Here is a 23,849-nt window from a genome sequence, read left to right as displayed (position 1 = left end):
CTATCACATTCTTAGCAAGGAAACAGAATTAAATGGAGTAACTGAAGAAAAAGGAAAACAAAAGTTGAAATCAAATTTATTGCAATTGTTTACAATGGAATCAATTATGAGACAACAAACAGAAACTATTAATATTTATATATTAAATGTGTAATAATAAAGTAGACAGTAATAAAGTAGCATTGTACTTATGAAGATACATACAAAAATTTGAGTTAATATATCATCATGGAGAATTGGAAAATTGTGAACCAAATAGTGAAAAATAGTTTAAGAACTTGTAATTTTGTTAAATATTCTCATACTGATTTCCTACTTATTATTAATTCATTCTGATATTAACATTCTGTTTATACTCTTACCATTTCAAACCAATATAAATCTGAAAACCTGCTGAGAAAGTTTTATTTAAGTCTATTGTAATAGAAAAGAGACTTAAAATGGATTGGTCCAAGTAAGCAAGACTTTTTTTTTTTTTTTTTTAAATCAGAGAAACCTTCATTTCTACTATTTTACTTCCTTCTATATAAGGTACAATGGAACATACCAGAGATGTTGACAGTTTTGCCTGTAATTTTTAGTTGTTAACACATTTACACTGATTTTTAAAAGTTGGTCCCAACCATAGTTTATTTTTATAGCCATAATTACTGTGTCTGCAAAGCTAGGTTCAAACTTGTACCCAGTTTGGCTGGTTTTTGCCTTCTGTTAGGATCCATCTCTACTGGTTAAGTCTAATGTATATTGTTGTGGAATTTTTTGAAGCAACCATCTCTGTGGAATTTCAAAATGATTTAGTCACTGAGAAGCTTCTAGTTTTTATATATTTCCCAGAAAAATCCATAATAAGACAGGAATAGGCTTGTTTATTCAACTAACTTCAGATTTTAATTTTAAATACTGTAAACAACACCTTCTATGAATTGATCTATCATTTTGAAAATGTTTCCACAGGATGTTCCCAGAGCAGTGTTCCCACAGTAGGTGTATTAATAACTAAGCAAAACCCTCTTTTGGTATTAAATTTCCATTTGAACGTTGTTCTCCTTACAAAGTATTTAAGTTTTAGCTAAAACTTTGAATTAGAAAAATATAATTCTTAGAATAATTTTCTTAAATGTTTGACATTTGTATAGAAAAAGCCACTTAAGTAGTTCCTCAGCCTTGTTACTCTTCAAAGTCATTGCTCAGTTTCCAAACCCTGCTGGACTATTTCACTCTAAACAGCCTCCTGTTCCTCTGCTTGTTTATGTGGACAGATTAAGACCAACGAGGATGTGGTTGCAGGAACTCTGATTCATCAGCTGCCAATCAGAAGGTCAATGAAACATTTGAAGAGAGACAGAAGTATTTGGAAAACAACATGATTCTACAGAAATATTCTTCAGAATGGCAATGCCACTCATCTGTAAATTCTGATGAGTTCCTTCCCCAAATATCTATCCCTAAGATTCAATGAATTCACCTTATTGTTCTTGTCCAGTAGATTGAACAATTTGACCTATTTACAGGTGATCATTCATCTTTTGTGAGCCTATGAGCTGGAACAACTCACACACATATCCCTACATTTTTACTATGTTGTTATGAATTCTTCTAAGATTCCATCATAAATACTTGCTATTATGTGCTAGATGCATTAGGAGGAAAGACCTTTCTGTAAGTACCACCATTGTTTGCTATCTTCTTTAATATATCCAATGACCTCATAATGCCACACCTTTCTAATTGCTAAAGTGATTTAAAATTGAATGAAAACTTTTCCCTATAGACTAATAATAGATAGTACATGGAAAAATCTAAAATATTTATTGGGACAACAGAAATGCTATTATTTACTACAATGCAGGATTTTTTCTTTGTAATATTTTAATTTTGAATAGTGTTTTTTTTCCTGAATAAGTAAAAATCCACCATTTTGATTCCTGCCTGATATAAACTGGTTGTGGTAGAATTCTCTGTAGTTGCTTGTTTTTATTTCATATATTGCAGTCTGCACTTTCCTTTTGAAGTTCCTTCTTTTGCCAGGTTTCAGTTATTTGGGGTTTGTATTACAGTCAGGTCTACAAGTTTGAGCACAACTGAAAAGAGAATCAAAAGTGACCCTCACTCAACAAAACAAAACAAAATCTAAACAATAAGCAAAAAACAAGCAACCGGGGTAGGCATTTTTGTAACCTTTTCAAATATGAAAAACTAAGCAGCTGTTTTCCTGGATACAAGATGTTTGTGATCTCAAACACGACCTCATCTACCCAGCAATGATAATCACCAGATAAATGTAGATATTCATTGGTTTCAGATGATTTGGGTCAGTAAATTTCTTTTCATTTTTATTTTTAAACCTCCTTTTTTTTTCAAATGGATATCTAAATATACAAAATTATGGCAGATACAAGTAGAAATAAAATTATTGAAAATTGTTCCATCTAATGAGTTTGTCCCTTTCTTAAGGGTACTGACATCAACACTTCCCACCCCAAACATTCATGCAGAGAGTTCTCAGTTCAGACCCCCTAACTGCCTTCCCCCCACTGCCTGTCTAGAAACCCAATAATTGCTAGGAACAACTACCTGATTTATTAGAAGATCAAGGGAGCACTTTGTGTCTGGAAAACAGCTATAAACAATAGGAAAGAGAGTAGAATGAATCAGTCGCAACTTTCCTATGTTCATATTTGAATACTGACCAGCGTAACTCCACATCATGTACAACCACAAAAATGGGAAGTATATTCCATGTATGTATACTATGTGCCAATACCCTATACTGTCACATATATCTGAAAAGAACAAATTTTTAAAAATTAAGTAAACAGAGGGCATGACTATGCTCCAATAAAACTTTGTAATTAAAAAAGCAGGCAGATGACCTAAAGGCCATAGTTTGGTCAACACTTCACTAGACCATTCCCGTACAAGTCTCCAAAGTCTCTGTGACTCTGTTTTCATATCACAAATCAACACTTCATATATTAATATAGAAAGTAAACTGGAAGAGGCTTGGGATAATTTTTATCTTGTTTATTCATTGTACAAAACATTTTTGCTTTCAGAAAATACATTATCAGTATTGATGCTTTTTCTTAGGGAGAACAATGTTGAAAACACTTCCTTCTTTTTAAAACTTTGATTTAACACTTATTGGAATTAGTAATTCAAATAGCGATACTTCAATTTATTTGACGATCAAGGGAGGAAAATCAACTAAGATGTTTTCCTTCAAGAGTCTAGAACCTACTAAGTTTCACTGTTAATTTTAATACTTAGGGTAATACTGTGTGTATCTATCTCATAGTATTTCCTGGGTCTGGTAGAATATGTGTACTTAAACCTTTGGCATTAGTAATTTTTTTTTTCTCCTTTAAACATTACACACATTGTGGACATGTGTACCACCATTGTTTGCTATCTTTCCTGTGGAACATAGGTTTTTGACATAAAGAATGAGAACATGATAATTTCCATGTATCAGTTTGTTGCATGAAAAAAATTGGCTTTTCATGAAGTTGTGATGTTGTGAAGCAGTAAATGAAACAATGAAAAAATTGCTCTATTTTAAGAATATGAGTTTTTTTTCCTTGTTCCATTATGTATTTTAATGTATAGGATACATTAGTTTAGAAGATTTTTTTTTTGACTTATTTATGTGGTAGGAGAAAACATGCTGAGCCCTTGAAGAGAGCAGATTTGCAGAGGGATTCTGTTTGGGAATCCTGGAGAAGAACTGGGAGATGGGGAGTCAAGGATCTTAGATGTTTTGTGGGTTTCTACTCTGTTTGATATCTTCTGTGGGACCAGAAGCACTGGGGCTGAGGGAGGGGATAAAATGGAATAGTTACAAAGTTGAACAAAATATTGAACCTGCCTTCCAGGATGCTGAATTTTAATGAACAGGTCAGAAACACACGAGTTAAAATACACTTACTTTGCGATTTTACCAAGAGCTTGATCTTTGCTGGGCTTTCGGTGTTTCCTAGAAGAGTGTACCTTGATAAGACTAATTTCTATTATTCTATCATTTTGGAAGCAGGCAGCAGGACAGATACCTGTTGAGACATTATGCCCCTGATTCTGTGCTCACCAGACCTGTGTACACAGACCTGGATGTGTCCCCAGGGAAATTCCAGGATATTCTCTCTTTATGAAAGAAGCAAAAGGATTCTTTAAAGCTGAACTTTAAAAAGGCACCAGAAATATTTACATAATTCTAAATAAAATTCACAAATACATACTCCAAAAGTTTTGAAGTCAAATAGAGAATCATAGGTGAAATAAGTGAGTTGAGCAAAAAGATTAACTTGAAACATAATAACTTTACTAATTCAAAGAGTTATTTCTAAGAAAAGTGGAAGTGTACATACCTTGTCCCACACGATATTGGTTAGACCTCAAAACTGTTTATGCGTACAGCTTTAAAAAAGGAGACCACCAAAAGACAAGCTCTAAAACATGGGTAAGTAAGCATCTATAAGGAAAAGTAAAACCAACAAATGTTCAATGTGGGGGCCAAAAAGAGTGGAAGAATGAGGGACTATGAAAGGAGCATCCAGAAGAGGCCATAGATTAAGTACTCTAATAAATAAGAAGTAGCTTTAATTGCAAAGTGAAATATCTTTGCAAGTTATTACTTAAAGCACAATAAACATTAATTAGAAAAATCAAGAAATTTAGTAAGTTGTCAGAATATGACTTTTAGAGGATATGAGAAGCTAATTACTCCAACCCTGCTATTGTGTCTATGGTTAGAAAAGGTGCAGATGTGGAATGCCTAGTACATCTCCCTGCAAGTTATCTTCTCATCTCATCTGATAGCCTGTTTCATCCAACTTTTTAATTTGGTGTAGAGAGAGAAGAGTCCATTGGAAATAGAGATAGAGTTTATGCTTAACCATCTCCCTTAACTTCATAAATGTTACTGTCTTCAGACATCCTAATGTAAGAGACAAAACAATCAACTGTTCGGTTTTCCTGAATTTTCTCTTTATAGGGTGACCATTTCCAAATGTGTTTTAGACCTATTCTGTATACCCATTTTAGAGGTGTTTTTCAACTTCTGCTAATTCAGAATTTAATTGTTAGACATGTGTATGGATGGGAAAAGAGACAAAGCATCATATCCAAGACCAAAGAGGGAAAGAAGAAAAGAAAAAGAGAAATCATCTGAGAAACAGTGAGGTATAAAACCTGTTGGCTAGTCTCTCTTTCCACAGACCTTTTATTTATTAGGGCTGAGCCCTATGAACTTTTGCTCAATCAGGAAAACATCCTTCCCAATCATGTCAAACTCCACTCTTCCCTATTTTCTTCCCAGCCCCCAGCTCACACCTCTCATCTCCTGGAAAGACATTTCACGTTACTGGGTGGGTGAATGAGGCATCTCACAGTGTTCGTCACCATGATGTTTTGATTGTGTGTCTGCAGCACCCAGACTTTGTCTCATCTTTGGTGCACAGACATTGAAATGAAATGGTATGTTGGGAAATACAGGTTGCCTTCATAACAAAGAGCATGTTGCCTCTTTAGGGAACAATGGAACACGATGAATAGCTATTCAGTTTTTTGTAGTACTTCCAACACTGGAGAAAGCAAAAATCTGGCCCAACATTGAGAGTGGCCATCTCTTTTGTAGCCAGTACTGGAATGGTTAATTACTTTTCAGTTCTCTACCAAGACAACAATGAGGGAGCTCCAGCCACTGCATCACAACCTAAAACAAAACTGACAGATCGCACTCCCCAGCTGAAACAGATGGTTGCTTATGGGGCTGACAAAGCGAATGTAAACTGTAGGGGCTTTCATTCTCTGCTGCAGCAAAGAGGTGAAAAGAACACCTTCCTTTTAGAAGGACACACACACACACATATACACACACACACACCATACCACAAAAGCTACATTCTAGCATGCTGTCGATTCTATAAACTATTGCAAAATCTTGAGCCATGCACGACTGCATTCAGGGTGGATTGAAATGTGGCTGGGTGCTTCTCTACAAACATGGAGAATAACAGACGTTTAAAATATTGGAGTGGGCAGGGTAGAGGAAAAAAAATGCTTCTTCCAACCTGCTTCTGACTTACGGATGACACTTTTTCAAACTATTCATTTTGAGAAACTAGGAAGGCAGAAAATATATTAATATGCTGGAAAGTCACAAAACAAGGAGAAAGGTATTTTTATAATTTCCCAAAGCAGTTTTCTTAATAAGAATTAAAAACCCAGATATGTGCCCTTTGGCTCAGACATGGTTAAACACACACTATGGCAAACTGGTAATGTGCCTTTTCAAGACATTAAGAAGGTGGAAGGCAGGGACGTATCCAGGAATACTCTCATCTCCAGGAAGATGAGATGGGGAATGAAAGGAAGAAAAGAATATAAACAAAAAGAATTTAAACTGAAAGTCAAGGAAACTAACTCTACTGCAATGGCTATTCTCTTGTGAAAAACTCATCTCTGTGCCTTCAGATACTTTAAACAATAGCAAAGAGAACTTGCTGATAATCACAGAGCACTGACCCCAAGGTCAGAATGGAAAGATGTTTTACTGGCTTTCAGAACCACCTGAAGCTTGAAGTGTGTTCTGGCTCTTCTTGTGACTGGGTTGATCCTGTCCTAGCAGCTCAGGGGTAGAAAAACACAAGAAAAACGCTGGTGGTTCGAAGTGGTAGGGGTAAGGGAGCAAACTTCAAAATTGGTCTTGGTAACATTTACTAATATCTTTGGTAGTTTGTGGATGGGGATAATCGAATTGTCTCCAGTTTGCACAAGTTTTGTGAACTGAGTTGAGCATTGTGTTCTGTGTTGAATCCCTTCTCATCCGTTTCCTATTTTATTTCTCAGGTTTTTTTTTTTTTCCTTCCTCTTTCTACTAAAATGTAATACTTCCTCTTTCTAAGCCACTGGATAATCCGATTCTTATTTTTATGACTTTAGCATTTCTTTCAGCGCCGGTCCCATCTTTCCCCTTTCTCATTTGGCCTTCATCTGCTATTTTACCTGGGGATCCTATTAACTCAGGGGGCTCAGCCACCACCTGCTGCGCATGTTAATGATCGCTCTAGCTTCGCCCTATGGCAGGGTTCTGTTTTCCTCCGGACACTTCTCGGCTTCTCAGATGAGGCCACCTGCACACCAAATGAGGTCAATATGCTCTGGAGCATGGGAGTGCTCTACGGAACAGTTTGCTCTTGATATTTCTTCCCAAAGCCTCCCTTCCCTGCCACTTCTTTTTCTGTTCAGATGGCCAGTGACTCTGTTTATTCCCACATCTCACTGAGCGTTTGCGAGAGCATTTCACTTCCGCTCCTTGTTTATACAAACCCTTGGCAAATGCTTTTTGCTGTTTTTTTTTTCCCCTTTTCCATTGACCAGCTTCACAATTCACGTCTTCCTCTCGAATGTTCTCTCATGACCCAATATATTTATCACATCCTTTTCATAATATCCTCTTGGACCTTATCTGCATTTCTTCTGGTTTTTAGCCCCACAGAACTGTGTTATCATGGCATTGTTTTTTTGGGGGGGGACACAGCAGACAGACAATTCTCCTCCTTACTGCTAGCTGCTGCAGGGACCAGGCAGGCAAAGGGGAAAAGGGTAAAATGTGATTCTCCCTGGGTGTTACAGGGCGGCTCTGCCCCTTTAGCCTCATCTCCATGTGCCCATCCTTTTCCTGCTCGCTCAGTTCTCTTGAACTCCAGGTTTTCCCAGAAGCTCTCTGTCATTTTTAGTGAAATGTTCATCATGGAAACATGTTTCCGCCTGTGTAGCTGTGCATATCCTTTTTGTCTTTTTCGTGTTCATGCCAGGAAAATCAAGCTCTCTGTGTTTGAAATGTAAACATTGTTTCCTGGTGTTCCAAATCATCAATTATCATGCCTCTAGTTATACATAAAATTTTGATTTCTCCATTTAGACTCTTTAACTTGAATGCTTTAGACTCACTGATGTCTATTTCTGGCAACTGATATAGCTGTCATTCTGTGGGATGCTCTGCCCTGGAGGAACTGACCTGCAGAGTCTTATTTTTCTGGGATGTGCCGACACATCAGCTCTGCTGTGGTTCTTTCCAAACAGCGGGGTGTGTTGAGGGGCAGAGGAGAACTCCGTCCACCGCCAGGCTCCAGGGCATCTACCTTAATGATGGATAAAAGTTCTGAGCAAAGAGCTTCTGATATCCTCAGCTCTCAAAAAAGTCTTTGTAAATATTTACTCCAATTCTCTAGTGGCCATCTTTTACAAAGCCAGGCTTCTACATTAGAGAAAAAACTCTACTATAAGAAGTGAGACTCTGAAACTGCATCTCCCAATACTTTATAATGTGTCAACATACATAACTGGAAATTTTATCCCTATTTATGGAAGTGCAAGGCTCTCCACCACGGTGGCTTATCAATAATAAATTGTACTTTGCTTATGTGAGCGTATGTCCATGGCCCACTATTCTTACCATAGTTGGCCCATGTTGGATTTAGCCAGGATGTTCTAGATGCAGTAGTACTTCACCCCAAGTCAGGAGCATGAAACTCGGACTATTAGCTTTGAAGGGAAGTTGATGGTGATGCTGACATGGAGATGTCTGGTTGCCCAGAATGTCCACGACTGGCTCTGCTGAAAGATCACTCATGGCAGGATCACAAGTCAAACTCAGGGATTGTCACTTCTGTTCACTGTTGTGCTTTGAAAACATACCAGATAATTTAGTTACTGCATTTTTTTTTTGGAGGACTGTGGCGTGTGAATGGCTTTGGAGTGCTTGGCTCTTTCCTTGCCACTTAAACCTCATTTGAAAACTAACAATGAGCAGTATTTTCATTTTAAAATTATACGTCCTGCCCTGTGCCTTTTGCCATCTTGATACTAGTATCCCAGTACAATGAGGGACTATTTTCACCTGTGAAAATTATTGAAGAAAAATGGTCCTGTGTTATAAAGACACACACACACACACATACACACACACACATACACACTCAAACACAAATTCCTATGGTAAGTGTGAAGTAACTATTATACTGACTGGCATAACTGAGGAAAATGGACTTTAAGAGTGACTTGATACAGACAGTGAAATTTAGATGAAATTGTTCCGTTAATCTTTGTTGTCTAATTGCCTAGGTAATACATTCATTAAGCATTTGGATGTTAGAGTAGATAGAGTTTGTATCCTCCCTCTATGATGGCTAATTGTGTGTTAACTTGACTAAGCCAAGGTACCAACTTTTAATCAAACATCATCCTGGATATTGCTGTGAATACATTTTAGATGAGATTAATATTTAAATCAGTAGATTAAAGCAGGTTACCTGTGCAGGGTGGATAGGTCTTATCCAATCAGTTGAAGACCTCTACTAGCCTCCTCTGAGAAATAGGGAATTCTGACAGCAGACTTTGGACTTCAACTGCAATATCACTTGTTTCCTGGATCTCTATCTTACTTGATTCTGATTTCAGACATTTCTGCCCCCACAATTCTGTGAGCCATTTCCTTAAATCTACTCATATGCACATCCCTTTGGTTCTGTTTCTCTGGAGAAACTGACTAGTGCAATTTCTAGCACTTGATAGCTGTGTGACTTTGAGTAAGTTATTTAACTTTCTGTGCCAGAGTGCCTTCCTTTCTAAGATGTAGGTCATAATAGTAACTACATCACTGGGTGTCATGAGGATTAATGGATTAACATAAATATGATTTTCATTGTGCTATCTGACACATGACCATGTGCTGTTAGTCTTAGGTATTACTAGTGTTGTTATGGTCACATATAATGTATACAAAAATATATTATTATTATTATGGGGCTGGGGTTATGGCTTAGTGGTAGAGCACTTGCCTAGCATATATGAAGCACTGGGTTTGATTCTCAGCATCACATATAAATAAATGAATAAAATAAAGATCCATCAATGTCTAAATTTTTTTAAAAATAATTATTATTATCATCACATTAGCAATATGCTAATTAACTTACATTTTATTTTATTTCATTTAAGTATTTTATTTTTGGTACTGGGGATTGAACCCAGGGGCACACTACTATTAAACTATATCACTGGCCCATTTAAAAAGTTTTATTTTCATATAGCAACTCCCTACATTTCTGAGGTTGTCCTTGAACTTGTGCTCCTCCTACCTTGGCCTCTGAAGTTGCTAGGATAACAGACATGCACCACCGAGTCCAGCTTACTTCCTTTATAAAATTTGACTATTTTGTTTCTAAGTATCAGTCCCTCAATCTAGCCTTCTTATGTTTGACCATTTTCTTACTTACTGAAATCTAGGAAAGACTTTGAGGATGGTTGGTGTGTATTAATTCAGACACAAGTTTTTATTGAGCACTTACTCTGTTCCAGGCTCCTGGCCGGGAACTAAGTATGAAAAAATGGTGAACATATAAATCTTTGCTAAAAGGTATCTTTCCATGTAGTGAGGAAGACTGACATTAACCAACCAATAATAAAATAAATAATTACAAATTTTATTACCTAAGATGCAAGATAACCTGTGAGACTGGAAGATTGATGTGATTTAGCTAGGAGGAAAAGTCAAGGCGAGCCAAATCAACAGAAGAACACTAAGTATAGTCCTGAAGCAGAAGTGAGTTTAGAAAATTCAGGGGGAAGAGAGAGAAAAATGTTGGAGGTAGGAAAGAGGTTGCAGTTGGATAAACTTCAATATCCAATTTGTAAAAACTTTAAGCCAATCAAGCATTGAAAAAAGCCTGTGCCTTATCCCATCTTAAAATCTGTTATTCTGAAATATATTGTTGTTCTAAAAATCTCTTATTGCCATTTTTTTTTGTTTTCTTTAATCGTTGTACTGCTTATTTTTTTTTTAAATTTTATCCCTTATTACCAGATTATGTCTTAACACCTATGAGGTTTTTTACCTCTTTACTTTTTAAATTTCTCTATAGTTTTGTAAATATGAATACGTATTTCTTCACTGTGAAGCCTGAGATATGGCTTCATATTCACAGCTAACTGGGAGTTCAAGTTCCTTTAGATTATCATTCTTTTGGAGGGGAGATCTTTGAACGTTTTCCCAATGAACTTGTCCTTAATTCACTCTTGACTGAATATATCACTAATACCTCCCCCACACAATAGATAATTTGAGCCTGAGAGAAAAATAAAGAAAGTTTTTTTGTCCTTATTTGTGTCTTTGATGCAGGACAGTGTTAAACGGCTTTTAAACTAACCTCTCTGAATAGGGCTGCTGCTAATGGATTTGCTTTGGGTGATGTTGTAAGGTTCAGTTTCCTATCCTGATTAGTAGTTATTATTATTTTTGTCCTTCCAAGACAAATCACAGTTCTGATATCATACAATTTTACTTAGCTGCAGCCCGGTGGCTCTATGATAATTTTGAGGAATAGTTTATAAAATTCTGCTTTCCCTGATTTCTTCTTGTTTTTTGAGTACATCTTTATGAATGGTAATGTTCAGATAAATCTGATTGACAGCTCATGACGAATGTGGAATGTTAAGAGTTGTGTTTCTTGTCTTCTTTGCCATACACCTCCTCTGTTTCCCATATGAACCAGAGGCTGTTTCTCCTCAGTTTTCCCTTAAATCTCATGTCATGTGTCTCACAATTAGAGTCAGTGGAAGAGGTGAACTAGATTGATATCACTGAGTTATTTTACATGCTGTGTTATTTTACATGTTGTGAATCCCAAGGGATCCCTGGAGCCCATTACCAACCCAGTGAATCACTCCGTTTGCTTTTCCACAAAAAAAGAAATGTGCAGCTGCTTACTTCTGCCACGGACTTTGGAATTTTGTTCCCTCTTCCATCTGCCTTTTGTGTAAAGAAATTCTGCCTGAATAATTACTTGTCTGTCCCTTTCGCTCATTCCCAACATAATCATTCTTCAACCTTCTGTTTCCAATTAGTTCTTATCTCATATGGCTTATTGGCATCAATCTGTTCTCAGCATCACCAAAGAGAACAAAACTACCCTGAAACGTGGGGAAATCTAGATAAGGCTGAGACGTACCAATCAATCCAGTAGAGCCTCTGCTTCCCTCCAGTGCCTTCCTTTTCTCAGGAAACCCGAGATAGGAGATGGTGTTAAGACATACTGTTGATATAGCACATTTTAGAGCAAGATGACACGCGTGAGCTTTGCAGGGCCAGTGTAAAGCCTGTGAAAATAGCCATTTTAGGACATCTGGTGTCTAAAAGAACTGTTTCAAAACAGGTTCACAGTGTTAAATCATGGTGTAGACAGCTTCTGAGCAGCTGTGTACTGCTGGAGATGGTGCCCCAAGACCCGTTTTTCAATGGCTGCACACTAATCTGCAGATTGTTCTGCCACAGGAAAATGGCTTTAAGTGGACCAAAAGAATATTTGTGTCAATACTAGCCAACTAGACATAAAGCAAGAGTGGTGATGGGGTCGGGCAAGAAAAGTAGTGCTTTCAGAAGAGAGAGTGAACTTGGTTGTTTGAACTATGGCACAAACAAATCCAAGGTCACATATTTGATTAACTATGTGGAAAGCTCAAGAAAAAAGGCAGTGGGCTTTAGAATTTATCTGTCTGGTGTACTCCAGAAAATGACATCTGGAGTATTACATAGCTTTTCCAAAATCGTAACTAATTAATGGTAGGAAAAAAATGTATTTTTTTTCTTTTAATTTAAAATGCTCTAACAAACCACACTGCAAAGACCATATCTGGAAGATACAGCTTAAAGGAAAAGTCCAATCCAGAGGTTTCATCCTTATGGTTTAGATGTGATGTTTCCCAAAAACTCACATGCAAGATTATGCAAGAAGATATGGAGGAGAAATGATTGGGTTATAACCTTAACCTAACCAGTCAATTAATCCCTAATGGGATTAACTGGGTGGTAATTGGAGGCAGGTGGGTGTAGCTAGAGGCAGTGGTTCATTGGGGGCGTGGCTAAGGGGTATATATTTTGTATCTGGAGCATGGCGTCTCTCTCTCTCTGCTTTCTGATCAACATGTGCACCACACTTTTCCACCCTGATGCTCTGCCTCACCTTGAGCCCCGAGGAATGAGAGGAATGAAGCCAGCTTTCAATGGACTAAGACCTCTGAAACTGTGAGCCCCCAAATAAACCTTTCCTCCTCTGCAATTGTCCTGGTTGGGTGTTATAGTCATAGCAGTGAAAAGGCTGACTGAAACCTGAAACACACCCCATGTGGAGAGGCCCACATGTGGAAGATTTACCAATACCGACTTGCCTGCCATGTGAGCCACAATGAGAATGGTTTCTCCATTTCCTTTTTTTTTTTTTTTTTAGTAACTGCAGCCTAAGCTGACCTGACTCCAACCTCACTTTCATTCAGGGCTGGGGTTGAGAAGTGGCTCAATGTGAGTGCCCCTGAATTCAATCCCCAGTACCAAAAATAAATAAATAAATAAATAAAAGAATCCATTTTATAATGAGATTTTATTTTGTCACAAAACTAGTATCTAAGGAGTTTAAAAGCTACAGTGTTTGAATGCAAAATGCCTGAGACATTTGACTATGACAGTGTAGTTTGATTTGGGATTCGCTGTGTATTTGGGATTGAATTTTAGCTATTTTTTAAAAAGACATGTTTGGCTGAAATTGACTGAAAACCCTTAAGCCTGGTTTTCTCAAGGCCACCCGTGAGAACCCTCACCCTTCAATGCTTCCTCCATCTGGACATGATCAGGCTGCCTTGCCATCTCTGCCTGCCTCAGAAGAGCCAACGCCGCCCAGTACTCTTGGGCCTGTGTAGCTGGAAGATCACTCAGGGTCTGTCTCTTGGATGGTCTGAGGCTGCAGAACACACATTGGGATTGACATGCTGTGCATTTCTTCTGGGGATTCCTTGAGAGTAGTTCTTTCTCTGCCTGTGAGAAAAGAGTTTCTAAGGGTAAGTGGCCATCAAGATGCACCTCAGTCCTCCTTTTCCATTGGTGTTTCCAGTACCTGGAGCAGTAAAGACAGGTAACCCTCAACGTCCTCCCTCACTGAAGTTCCTCCCTTTGCTTATCTATTCAATGTTGGAGGGAAAAGATGGCATTCAAGCTTGTTTGAACTTTCATTCATACTGTGAAATTCTCTATATAGTGGGACATTCATGTAAAAGGAAAAGGAAAAATTCTTTTATTTCCACTAAAATAGAAGAGTTGACTTTAAAAAAGGACATAATATGCTAATAAGAGGAGAAATTAAGTATCTTGGTTTCAAATACAGATAGACATACATGCACAACACACATACTTGAAATTGGCAAAATTACATGATAAATTCATTGTAAAGTGTTATTGTCTTAGTATTTTCTTGGCTTTCTATGACGTTTCTTTACATTTTTTCAATATTCATTTACAGTTTGAAGCTCCACCTGTTAATGGCAGAAAGAGAGTTAATAGTGTCAAGCAGTCTAGTAAGCACCATCAACAAATAAATGGATTTCACCCATGGCAGCAGCCCCTGGATCAATTGATTTACCAGGTTTTATTTTAAATAAAAATAACTCCTAATATTTTTTTTTCAAAAATTATCATAAAAATATAAGCAAAGTTTCTGTTCAGGAAATTGCTCTAGATCATCTTCATAAAATTTGCTTATCCAAATCAATCTGGAAAAAAAATCTGCTGGTCCTATTAGTTTATGAATAGAATAAAACAAATTATTTATATAGTTCACATATAGGCCAAAGAGAGAAGTTTGTTTGCAATCTAAGATATTTAATTTCTCCTCTTATTATTATATTATATTTTACATAATTTTTTCACATTAAGAGACCACAAATCCTTTGGCAAACAGTGTGTGTAATGAGCTTTAATCCCTGATTCTCTGAAAAGAAGGGAGGACTCAATTCTGAAGTTGAAATTGTAATATTCAAATATGTAACAGCTATGGCTTATTGATTGATTGGTTGATTGAATATTGTGTCTGCTGTGTTGCTTTCAGGCCTTCTGTGTATTCCCTCTGACCTCTCATCCTCCAGACAGCCTTCGAAGCTAACAAAGATTAAGGCATTCACCTAATGTTTATCAGAGAATAATCCCGAGTCTAACTACACAGTTCTCACAATGTCCAGTTACATTTATTATAAAGGACACTTTCAAATATCAAGCTAATGGCTTCTTTTTTAAGTGATAGGCAATTAACTCACCTCTACAGGCTGCACATCCAACACTTATCTTTCTTCTAAGCAAATTATAGATGTTTGAAACACAATTCTAATGTTTTAATCTCTCTATAAAACCAGTTAAACACACCAGTAAAGCAAGGGTTTAAGCGTCCCCACAAGTTACACACATAGCCTGGTACAATGCTTTATAGAACTGAACTTGCATGTCTCTACCCAGCACTTATTCAGATCACAGAGCTGTTTTTTTTTGAGAAACACAAAAAACAACACAAAATGAATCCAGTCTAGAGATGACATTATGTATATGTAATTTGGCTGATATTTCAAATACATAATAATTTAAGTTGCATAATAATATACCATCTTTGTTATCTATGAATCTTGCAGCATGACTACAACTTAGTACACTTAAGTGATTTGCCAAAAAACTTTCCCCAGAAGCTCAGAGAGACACCAATATTTGAGAAATATATTATAAGAAAATATTAATTTTTCAATTTTTATTTTTTTTAAACTCAAACTTGTATTAGGCCCTGTTGCTGAAACAAATCTTTCCTCTCTGCCCACTTTCCTTTTCCTACCCCAACTTTACTTCCCACACTGCCTTTATAGGACTTTAATACAACTTCTAACATGCACTTGGCTTCAGTGTCAGAGCAATATAAGGAATAGCCATGTGGAACATATCTATATTGCTTGTAAAATTGCTATGGGGGACATTATGGAGCTCACTGTCCCTTATATAAAGATTGTTTTGACAAATTCATCTTTGAACTCGGGGATAGGAAAGTTTGTCTCTGGTGATGAACTGGTGTGCTTTCTGTAGAGAATGATAGGTGTGTAATCCATCATGTTGTCTCTGCTTTGGCTGTTAGGAAATGATGAACTTGAACTTGGCCCAATAACAGTAGTGTTCCTCAAGTAGACTTTTGTGCATACATTCATTCACTGGATTCTCCTTAAGCATTTAAAAAAATTGGTTATTATTTTGTTGTAAAAGTTTTGCACTTGTCATAGTTATGCATTTTTAAAACAACACGTCACCATTTAATCTTTTTTGGATTGAGGTTAGGATGCACATGAGTTAACAGAATTATGTCTGTGCAGGAGTGTGTGTGTGTGTGTGTGTGTGTGTGTGTGTGTGTGTGTTGTGTATCTTTGTGTGTGTTGAGGGGGGAGATGGAGAGAGGCAAGAGAAGGGAGAGATTTTGCTAAGATTCACAAACTCTATTTGATTACTTTTCACCATGTAATCATCATAAAATTATTCAGACTCCAGGGTGAGCATAACCATGTGCTAAATATATACAGAAGAAAATATGACAAAACTATGAATTTGTGATATGGAGGATATGGAGGGCCATGAGAATACATTTACTCTTTTTTGTTTTCCTTCCTTCCTTCCTTCCTTCCTTCCTTCCTTCCTTCCTTCCTTCCTTCCTTCCTTCCTTCCTTCCTTCCTTTCTTTTTTTCTTAAATTTTTTTAGATCTACATGACAGTAGAGTGTATTTTGACATAGCATATATACATGGAGTATAACTTATTCTAATTTGGATCCCATTCTTACCCTCGAAACTGTACAAATTCTGCTTAACAAGTTTCAGGGACTTTTACTAGTTATATAAAAAAGCAATTGAAGAGGTCTGTCAGAATATTCCTTTAATATATAGATCCCATTTTTTTCTGAGTGTAGTTTCAATTAAATTTTGGAAAGCAAGGTTTGTTTATTTTTATTCCTCTGTTTCAAAAAGGATTTGGGGCAGTTATAGTAATATGAATTAAACATATGTAATTAAATAATAATAAAGCTAATATGGATAGAGCTAAAAATTCAATGGATCTTTAACCTGTTGGTGTTATAACTTCTAAGGTTAGCATGAACTTTTAAGACAGGAAACCAACTCTGCTGATGGCTAATTCAATGCAAACATTTGCTTAAACATGTTTCTTATGATTGCAGTTTAAAACAATTTATTTTGTAAATATAGTATATGTTTTTTGCTAAGTGCCTCCACAATACAATCTCTTAAAGTGTTGCCTAAGAATCTGAAATGGTTTCTAAATGTGTGTGTGGGGTGATGGGGTAATTCAAAAGAGTCAACAGGGTCAGGTAGGGTAAGACTAGAACTTACAAGGTGTGGTTAGGAGAACCAGGCTCTTGGTTTATGCTATTTTATGATTAACTGAGGGTCAACTCTGTTTGCTGTGAAGTCAAGTACTGCAAGGGGCTGGCATTTGAAGAATGCATTTTCACATGTGCATAATTTAACAGAACACAGTGAAGTTTCAGCAGCGAAGTCTGCCTTTCCCTTCTTCTTCACCATACACCCCTCTTCTTACCTCTGCTTTAATTGTAGATGGATTGCCTCAGTTTCTCTCACTACCTTTAACTTTGCAGCTGGCTATGAATGGATGGGCACTAACTATAGCAGTGGGTACAGATTTAAAGGATTACTTTTGGGGAATGTTCACAATTGAATAGGAAAATCCAGAAGATGGAAACCCTACAAGAGTCAATGGAATGGTCTCTCATGGCCAATATTGAGTCTACATGTTAGTCCAAGAGAGGATATTGAAGTAGGCAGTTTCTATGATGGATTTATCAAAATCACATGATAGAAGTATCCAGACCTGTGCTCAGTTTATTATTCTAGAAATAAAAGTGTTATTTTTTAAAACAAATTTTTAGTAACAGGAAATCATTAATGTTGGAGGGCAACATATTTTGAAAAACAAAAGGTGATGAAAATATATAACTTAAGTTTAAACAAAACACTGTGCACTTTTCTTTTTTTAAGAAAGTATTTCTGTAACTAGGGTCAACAAAGCCAAGATTTCCAAAGTTGTATATTGCCTGTCCTGTTTTATTTGGAAATCATATACCATCTTTCTAATTTTCACCAAATTGACAAGTATATTTTTTCCTCCTGGAGTTGAAATAAAATACTAAAAGCATTTTAAAATTCATCCATCAATTATACTTCATTTCTTTAGAAAACTATTAGCTTTTTTTTTTTTTTCCCATTGATTTTACTGCCTCACAGTCAAATCAACTTACCTGTACTTGTTTTTCATGGTTCACTGTGCAGGAATGAGCAATGATTTCCTTCATCAACCATCCACCTAAAAATTGTTTTGCTTATTAGTCAGTATAAATTGTTTGCCTACCAAAACATAACATATCGGCATAGAAGGATTTATTGCTCAATTACACTCTACTGGTTTTTCCCTTGTCCAATGCAGGAGCACAAAAATACGGGTGTCTGATATAAAGGAGAATAAAAACAGACTGTGTTACTACAGAGTTCCAAATTCTTTCCAGTTTGGCAACGTTCTTCTTTTGTGGCAATATTTCCTATTTGCTCCCAACATGAGTCATTCCCTGTAGCTCATTTGGACCACTTCCTTAAGATGCTCCTTAAGTCTGGATTTCCTTTCATAAACATACTTCTTTAATTAATATCCCCTAAATACTCTCTCCTCAATATATTTATGAGGAGTAAAAGTTTTTCTGAGTATTCTCTTACAAACTTTAGTCTGAACCATTTTATATCCCATTACTTAAAGCTTGATAGCTGGTTTTTGCATATTTGTTTACTCATCTTATGTTCCTAAATATACTACTCATCTATTAACCACTGTTATGATTTGGATCTAAAAATCTTCCCCGAAGAGTTCTTGTGTTAGGCAATGCAAGAATGCTCAGAGGTGAAATCATTAGATTGTGAGAGCTGAAACCTCATGAGTGAATTGGTCCATCTGATGGATTAATAATTTGAATGGACTTCTGGGTGGTAACGGTAGGTGGTGCATGACTGGAAGAAGGTCACTGGGGTGTGCACTTGATGATGCCTGTCTCCGCTTACTCCCCACCCCCATTTTCTTGCTGCCATGAGCTGAGAAGTTTTCTTCTGCCCTCCCCTTCTATCATGATGTTCTGCCTCACTTCAGGTCTAGAGCAAAGGAGTCCACCAACCCTGTACTGAAACCTCTGAAACCAGAAACCCAAAATCAACTCTTCTCCTCTAAATGGTCTTGTAAATTAATTTGGGCACAGAAAAGAAAAGCTGACTAGCACAATCACAAATACTGAGTATTCACCGTATGTCCGATACTATATTATAAATGGAATCTATTGAGGAGAGTAAGGCAAAATCCTGCCTTTAATGTTTAAGAGGTAGTAACACATTTAAGTAAATGATTAGTGTACAATGTTATCAAAACAATGAGAGATTCTCTCTCTCTCTCTCTCTCTCTCTCTCTCTCTCTGCACACAGAATTAAACCCAGCAGTGTTTAAACACTCAGCCCAGCCCCAACTCTTTTTAATTTTAATTAATTTTTTTTTAGTTGTGGATGTACAAAATACTTTGGTTTTATTTTTATTCATTTTTATGTGGTGCTTAGAATTGAATCCATTGCCTTATACATGCTAGTCATGCCATCTACCACTGAGTTAAAATCCCAGCCTATAACTTTTATTTCAAAACAGGGTCTCGCTTAGTTCCTTAGGGGCTCACTAAATTGCTGAGACTGGCCTTGAACTTGCAATCCTGTCTCAGCCTCCTGAGTTGCCTGGATTAGAGGCATGTGCCACCATGCCCAGCTTGAGATTGTCAAAGTATTCATGAGACCCAGAAAAGTATCATGGTTGTTAGAGATAATCTATCAACATGATAATATCTGAGCTGGACTTGAAGGATGAATTGTTTGGAAGGGGCAAGAGTATTAGTAAGAGAGGAATTATTAACAGAGGGTGAGACAGACCAACAATCCTTAATTCACAATTCCAAAATGCATAGACTTGTGAAAATTAAAAGTTCTTTCTTAACTCCTTCCATATTGATTCTGATCTGACCTCATCACAGTTGTCAAAAAAAACTTCACTGGAACTGACAGGAGATGAATAATTTTATTGTAGCTGTATTGATGTGTTTAATATGGTACTACTCAAACTTGTGATAGATACTCTAAAGTTTTCTTTCAAAAGTCTGAAAAATTCTGAATTCTGAAATATGCGTCTCTACCACTGCTAGACAAGATATTATGGGAATATATGTCTCTACTACTGCTAGACAAGATATTATGGGAATGTGGGAAGAAATTATAATGGGTGTTAAGGTGGAGGTAAAAAGATTATTTGGGCCAGAACATGTAGAATATTTTATTTCATGTCTAGTCAGATTGGGCTTGAACCTATATATATGAGGAAAAATACACATGAAAGGTTGGGATTAACATGACTTTCAAGTCCTATGTCTTAGATTTGTATCTTAGACCTGAGTAAGAGTATCATCCCTTCTGGTAGGACTGATCAGTTGCCATGTCCGCATGGCTTTATTCAGAGAGTCATTTTAATGCTGCACATTAATGTCCACAACTTGTATGGTTTGTTTTTCCATTCAATTAGAACTTCATCAAGAGAATATTCATTACAATTCATCCAGCTGCTCTTCTTTCTTTCTTTATTTATATACCTATATTTATTTGTAATATTTTATTTATTAGCTTGGTTTTAATTCTCCTTGTTCCAAAAGGATTTATGATAGCTAGAAACATCTCTCAAGAATTTTGTATTGAATTCATTACTTAAAAAGAAGTACTTGGGCTGGGGATGTGGCTCAAGCGGCGTGCTCGCCTGGCATGCATGTGGCCCGGGTTCGATCCTCAGCACCACATACAAACAAAGATGTTATGTCCGCCAAAAACTAAAAAGTAAATATTAAGAAATTCTCTCTCTCTCTCTCTCTCTCAAAAAAAAAAAAAAAAAAAAGAAATACTAAATGTCAGGTTCTGTTGTAAATGCTTTACAAAATCATAAAAAATTTAATCCTCACAGGGATTATTTGCGACTGGTAAGTATTATGATGCCCATTTGTAAGTTGAGGAAACTAATGCTCAGAGAGGTCAATTAGGCTTAAAACCATAGGGCTGGTAGCCATTATGGCCATATTATTGCACCTTCACCACTAAGCTACACTGCTTCCTGACAAAAAGTCTACATTCCATGCACTGCAGAGCAAAGTGCCCTACGTATAATATGTTATCAAGATATATTTTCTGATAGACTAGAGGAACCCAATTTGTTATTTTAAAATAAAAATTTGCTTGAATTTGCAAAAGTGTCCATCTTCTTTCAGGGACTTCATGATATCCAATTCTACCATTTGAAAATGGTAAGAGCAGGATATGTAAGTATATTCTCTTTTGTATATTATACATATTATATTTATATTCACCTATATTGTATATATTATATCAATATGTTACATATATAATATATATTTTTGTATAATAAATGTTATATAATATATACATAAATGAACTCAACTACTTCTAATGTGTAAATAAAACATACAAATAGAGAAAAAAATGCAAGTCTCCCTAATTTTCTACCATGATTTTATTCCCTAGAGTCATTTGACCACTCTGAGCAGTTGGTATGTCTGCTCTGACATATGGCTTTGACATGTACGTTGATTCACATATGCACATTCAAAATGGTTTTACACATTTGCATATAAAACTGTTGATATAAGTGTCTATAGTCATTTTAATCCATTTGATTTAATAAAATTTGGTCAGATATTAAAATTATGTCTGCCATAGCTGTTACACATTTTAGATGGTTTCTAGCAAGAAGCATTCTGGGTTCTTCCCATCTGCAAAAATGAAATATCCATAAAACTCCTGCATTTTTAAAAGCATCATTGTTGATTTTGCTGTTTCTTGAGTTAAAATGCATAACATGACAAGACATTGTGGACTTTTGGAGGTGTTTGTCATTGTTTAATTTAGAATAGTTTTTTTTTTTGTGTGTGTGTGTTTGTTGAGCTGAGGGACATATTTAGGGACTGCTAAGCAAGTGCTGTACAACTCAGCTACACCCCCAACCCAGTCCCTGATTTAGATACCTTTAGTCATCCAAAGAAAGGATGAAAAAAGCACTTAGTTAAATTTACCGATGATGCTAAATTTGGAAGTGTTAAGAACATCCGTGAGGACAGATATTTAAAGAATTTAGAAATATGTGAAAGAAGTAGAGAAACAATAGTTAGATTGCAAAAATTTAATTGAATGTGTTAAAGGCATATTAATCAGCGCACCAATTATTCACAGGAAGTGGAAAAATGAGTAATGACTTCTGCTTTTATAATGTTGCCTGACTGCAAAACCAAAATCACACCAAAACCAAATAGTCTTTGTTTAGATATATGCTGATGTGCCTTGGGAGTCTCTTGGAATAATTAATTTCATAAGTTATCTACTGCTCTTTTTAGGTCACACTACATTGTTTTATTCTGAAGAGAAAGCTGGAAAAAAACTACTGCTTACTCTAAACCGAGTATCAATTAGCATTTTATTTATGAGGATTATCTCATATAATTCTCATAACTGCAGAAAGAAGCTTTACCATTTATATTTTTATTTGTTCACTTTTGTTTCAGTTTCTGAGTTTGACAATTCATTTTCTGATATAACATTTCCCCCTAAAATCTGAATTGTGTGTGAATTCATATTAAAAATCTATGTATTTAAATAAATATGAAACTGAACAAATTTTTATTTTAATTATGCATTAAAAATTAAAATGCAATTTTAATTACCACTCATAAACAAGAGAGTGATTCCTAAATGAGTCCAGTCATGCAGATAGAACCTAGAGAGATGTGCTGATGAAATACAGTAATAATGACATGTGTCCATAGTTTGTTGTTGTGTCCATGGCAGGCATCTGTGAAATATCTATTCATCAGGCAATAGTTAGTGAGAATGTGTATAGTCATTATAACAAGGTATATGCAAATGAGCTTCCCATGAGACTTTGCAAAAAACATTTAATTAGCTATATAAAGAAACAGTTAAACATACAAACATTACAGAAAATTGGCTAGTGTGTATTATTAATTTTGTGCACATAATTCCTAAATAGCACCATTTAACAGCATATGTCTTTATCATATGCCTATTATAGAAATGTGTAATTTTACTTTTGTAATTAATTTTGTTGCACTTTATGCATCTTTCCTTTTTAAATATAAAATCATCAATATATTGAGTAAAATAATTTGGTTATTTTTAATATTACATTTGTAAATAAAGAGAGTAAAATGTCAAAACTGAAATAGGCATTTATTCAGTTGCTTTATTTCTGTAGAAAGTAGAAATTCAAACAGTAGTTTATATTAGGGAAATAGGTGGAAAACATCACTTATTTATCATTTGTTACAAAGAATAATACTTATCTTTTTTAAAAAAAAAATCATGATATTTATTCAACTTGTGTTAAACTTTCTATGTTTTTATTTTCCCCTGCTATCAACCCACATTTCTTTTCTTAAAATCAAAACTCACTAGTGACAATTATAGGTTGAACTCCTACATGTGAAGAAAATACTTCTGCACATCTGGGTCTTTGAAAAATTCTTACTTTGTATTTTTTGCTTTAAATCATAAAGACATTATTTAGGAACAAATTCAAATTAATGTTGAAATTTTCTTTTGTGTAATCATCACACATTTTTTTAAATAAAAAGAAAAGGCCTATCTTAATTCATATTTTTTGAATTCTGTTTGTTGTTCCTGAATGGAAGGGTTAACAACATTATTGTGTATCTCTTAATATGATAAGACATAAAAACACATTCAGAAGAGTCTTTTCTTGAGGATTTAGGACTAATCACAAGTTATAAAAGGATAGTAGCTCACAATTTCAAGCTGGCCTTCTGGTTTTG

The 23,849-nt window shown here is 35.7% G+C and overlaps 1 long non-coding RNA gene across 1 annotated transcript in view; it reads left to right on the top strand.

Annotated features, from left to right (window-relative positions):
- LOC144365846 (uncharacterized) overlaps nucleotides 1–2,207 on the top strand; it is a 48,390-nt gene extending 46,183 nt beyond the window's left edge. The window contains exon 3 of the long non-coding RNA XR_013424577.1: nucleotides 1,260–2,207. This is a non-coding gene — a long non-coding RNA (uncharacterized LOC144365846). The remainder of the gene's footprint in view (nucleotides 1–1,259) is intronic.
- Nucleotides 2,208–23,849: the final 21,642 nt, after the last annotated feature.

This window comes from Ictidomys tridecemlineatus, chromosome 8 (assembly GCF_052094955.1).
Source record: "Ictidomys tridecemlineatus isolate mIctTri1 chromosome 8, mIctTri1.hap1, whole genome shotgun sequence".
Classification (NCBI taxonomy): Eukaryota; Metazoa; Chordata; class Mammalia; order Rodentia; family Sciuridae; genus Ictidomys; species Ictidomys tridecemlineatus.
Note: the sequence above shows the minus strand (reverse complement) of the source record. Positions and strands in the feature narration are given on the sequence as shown.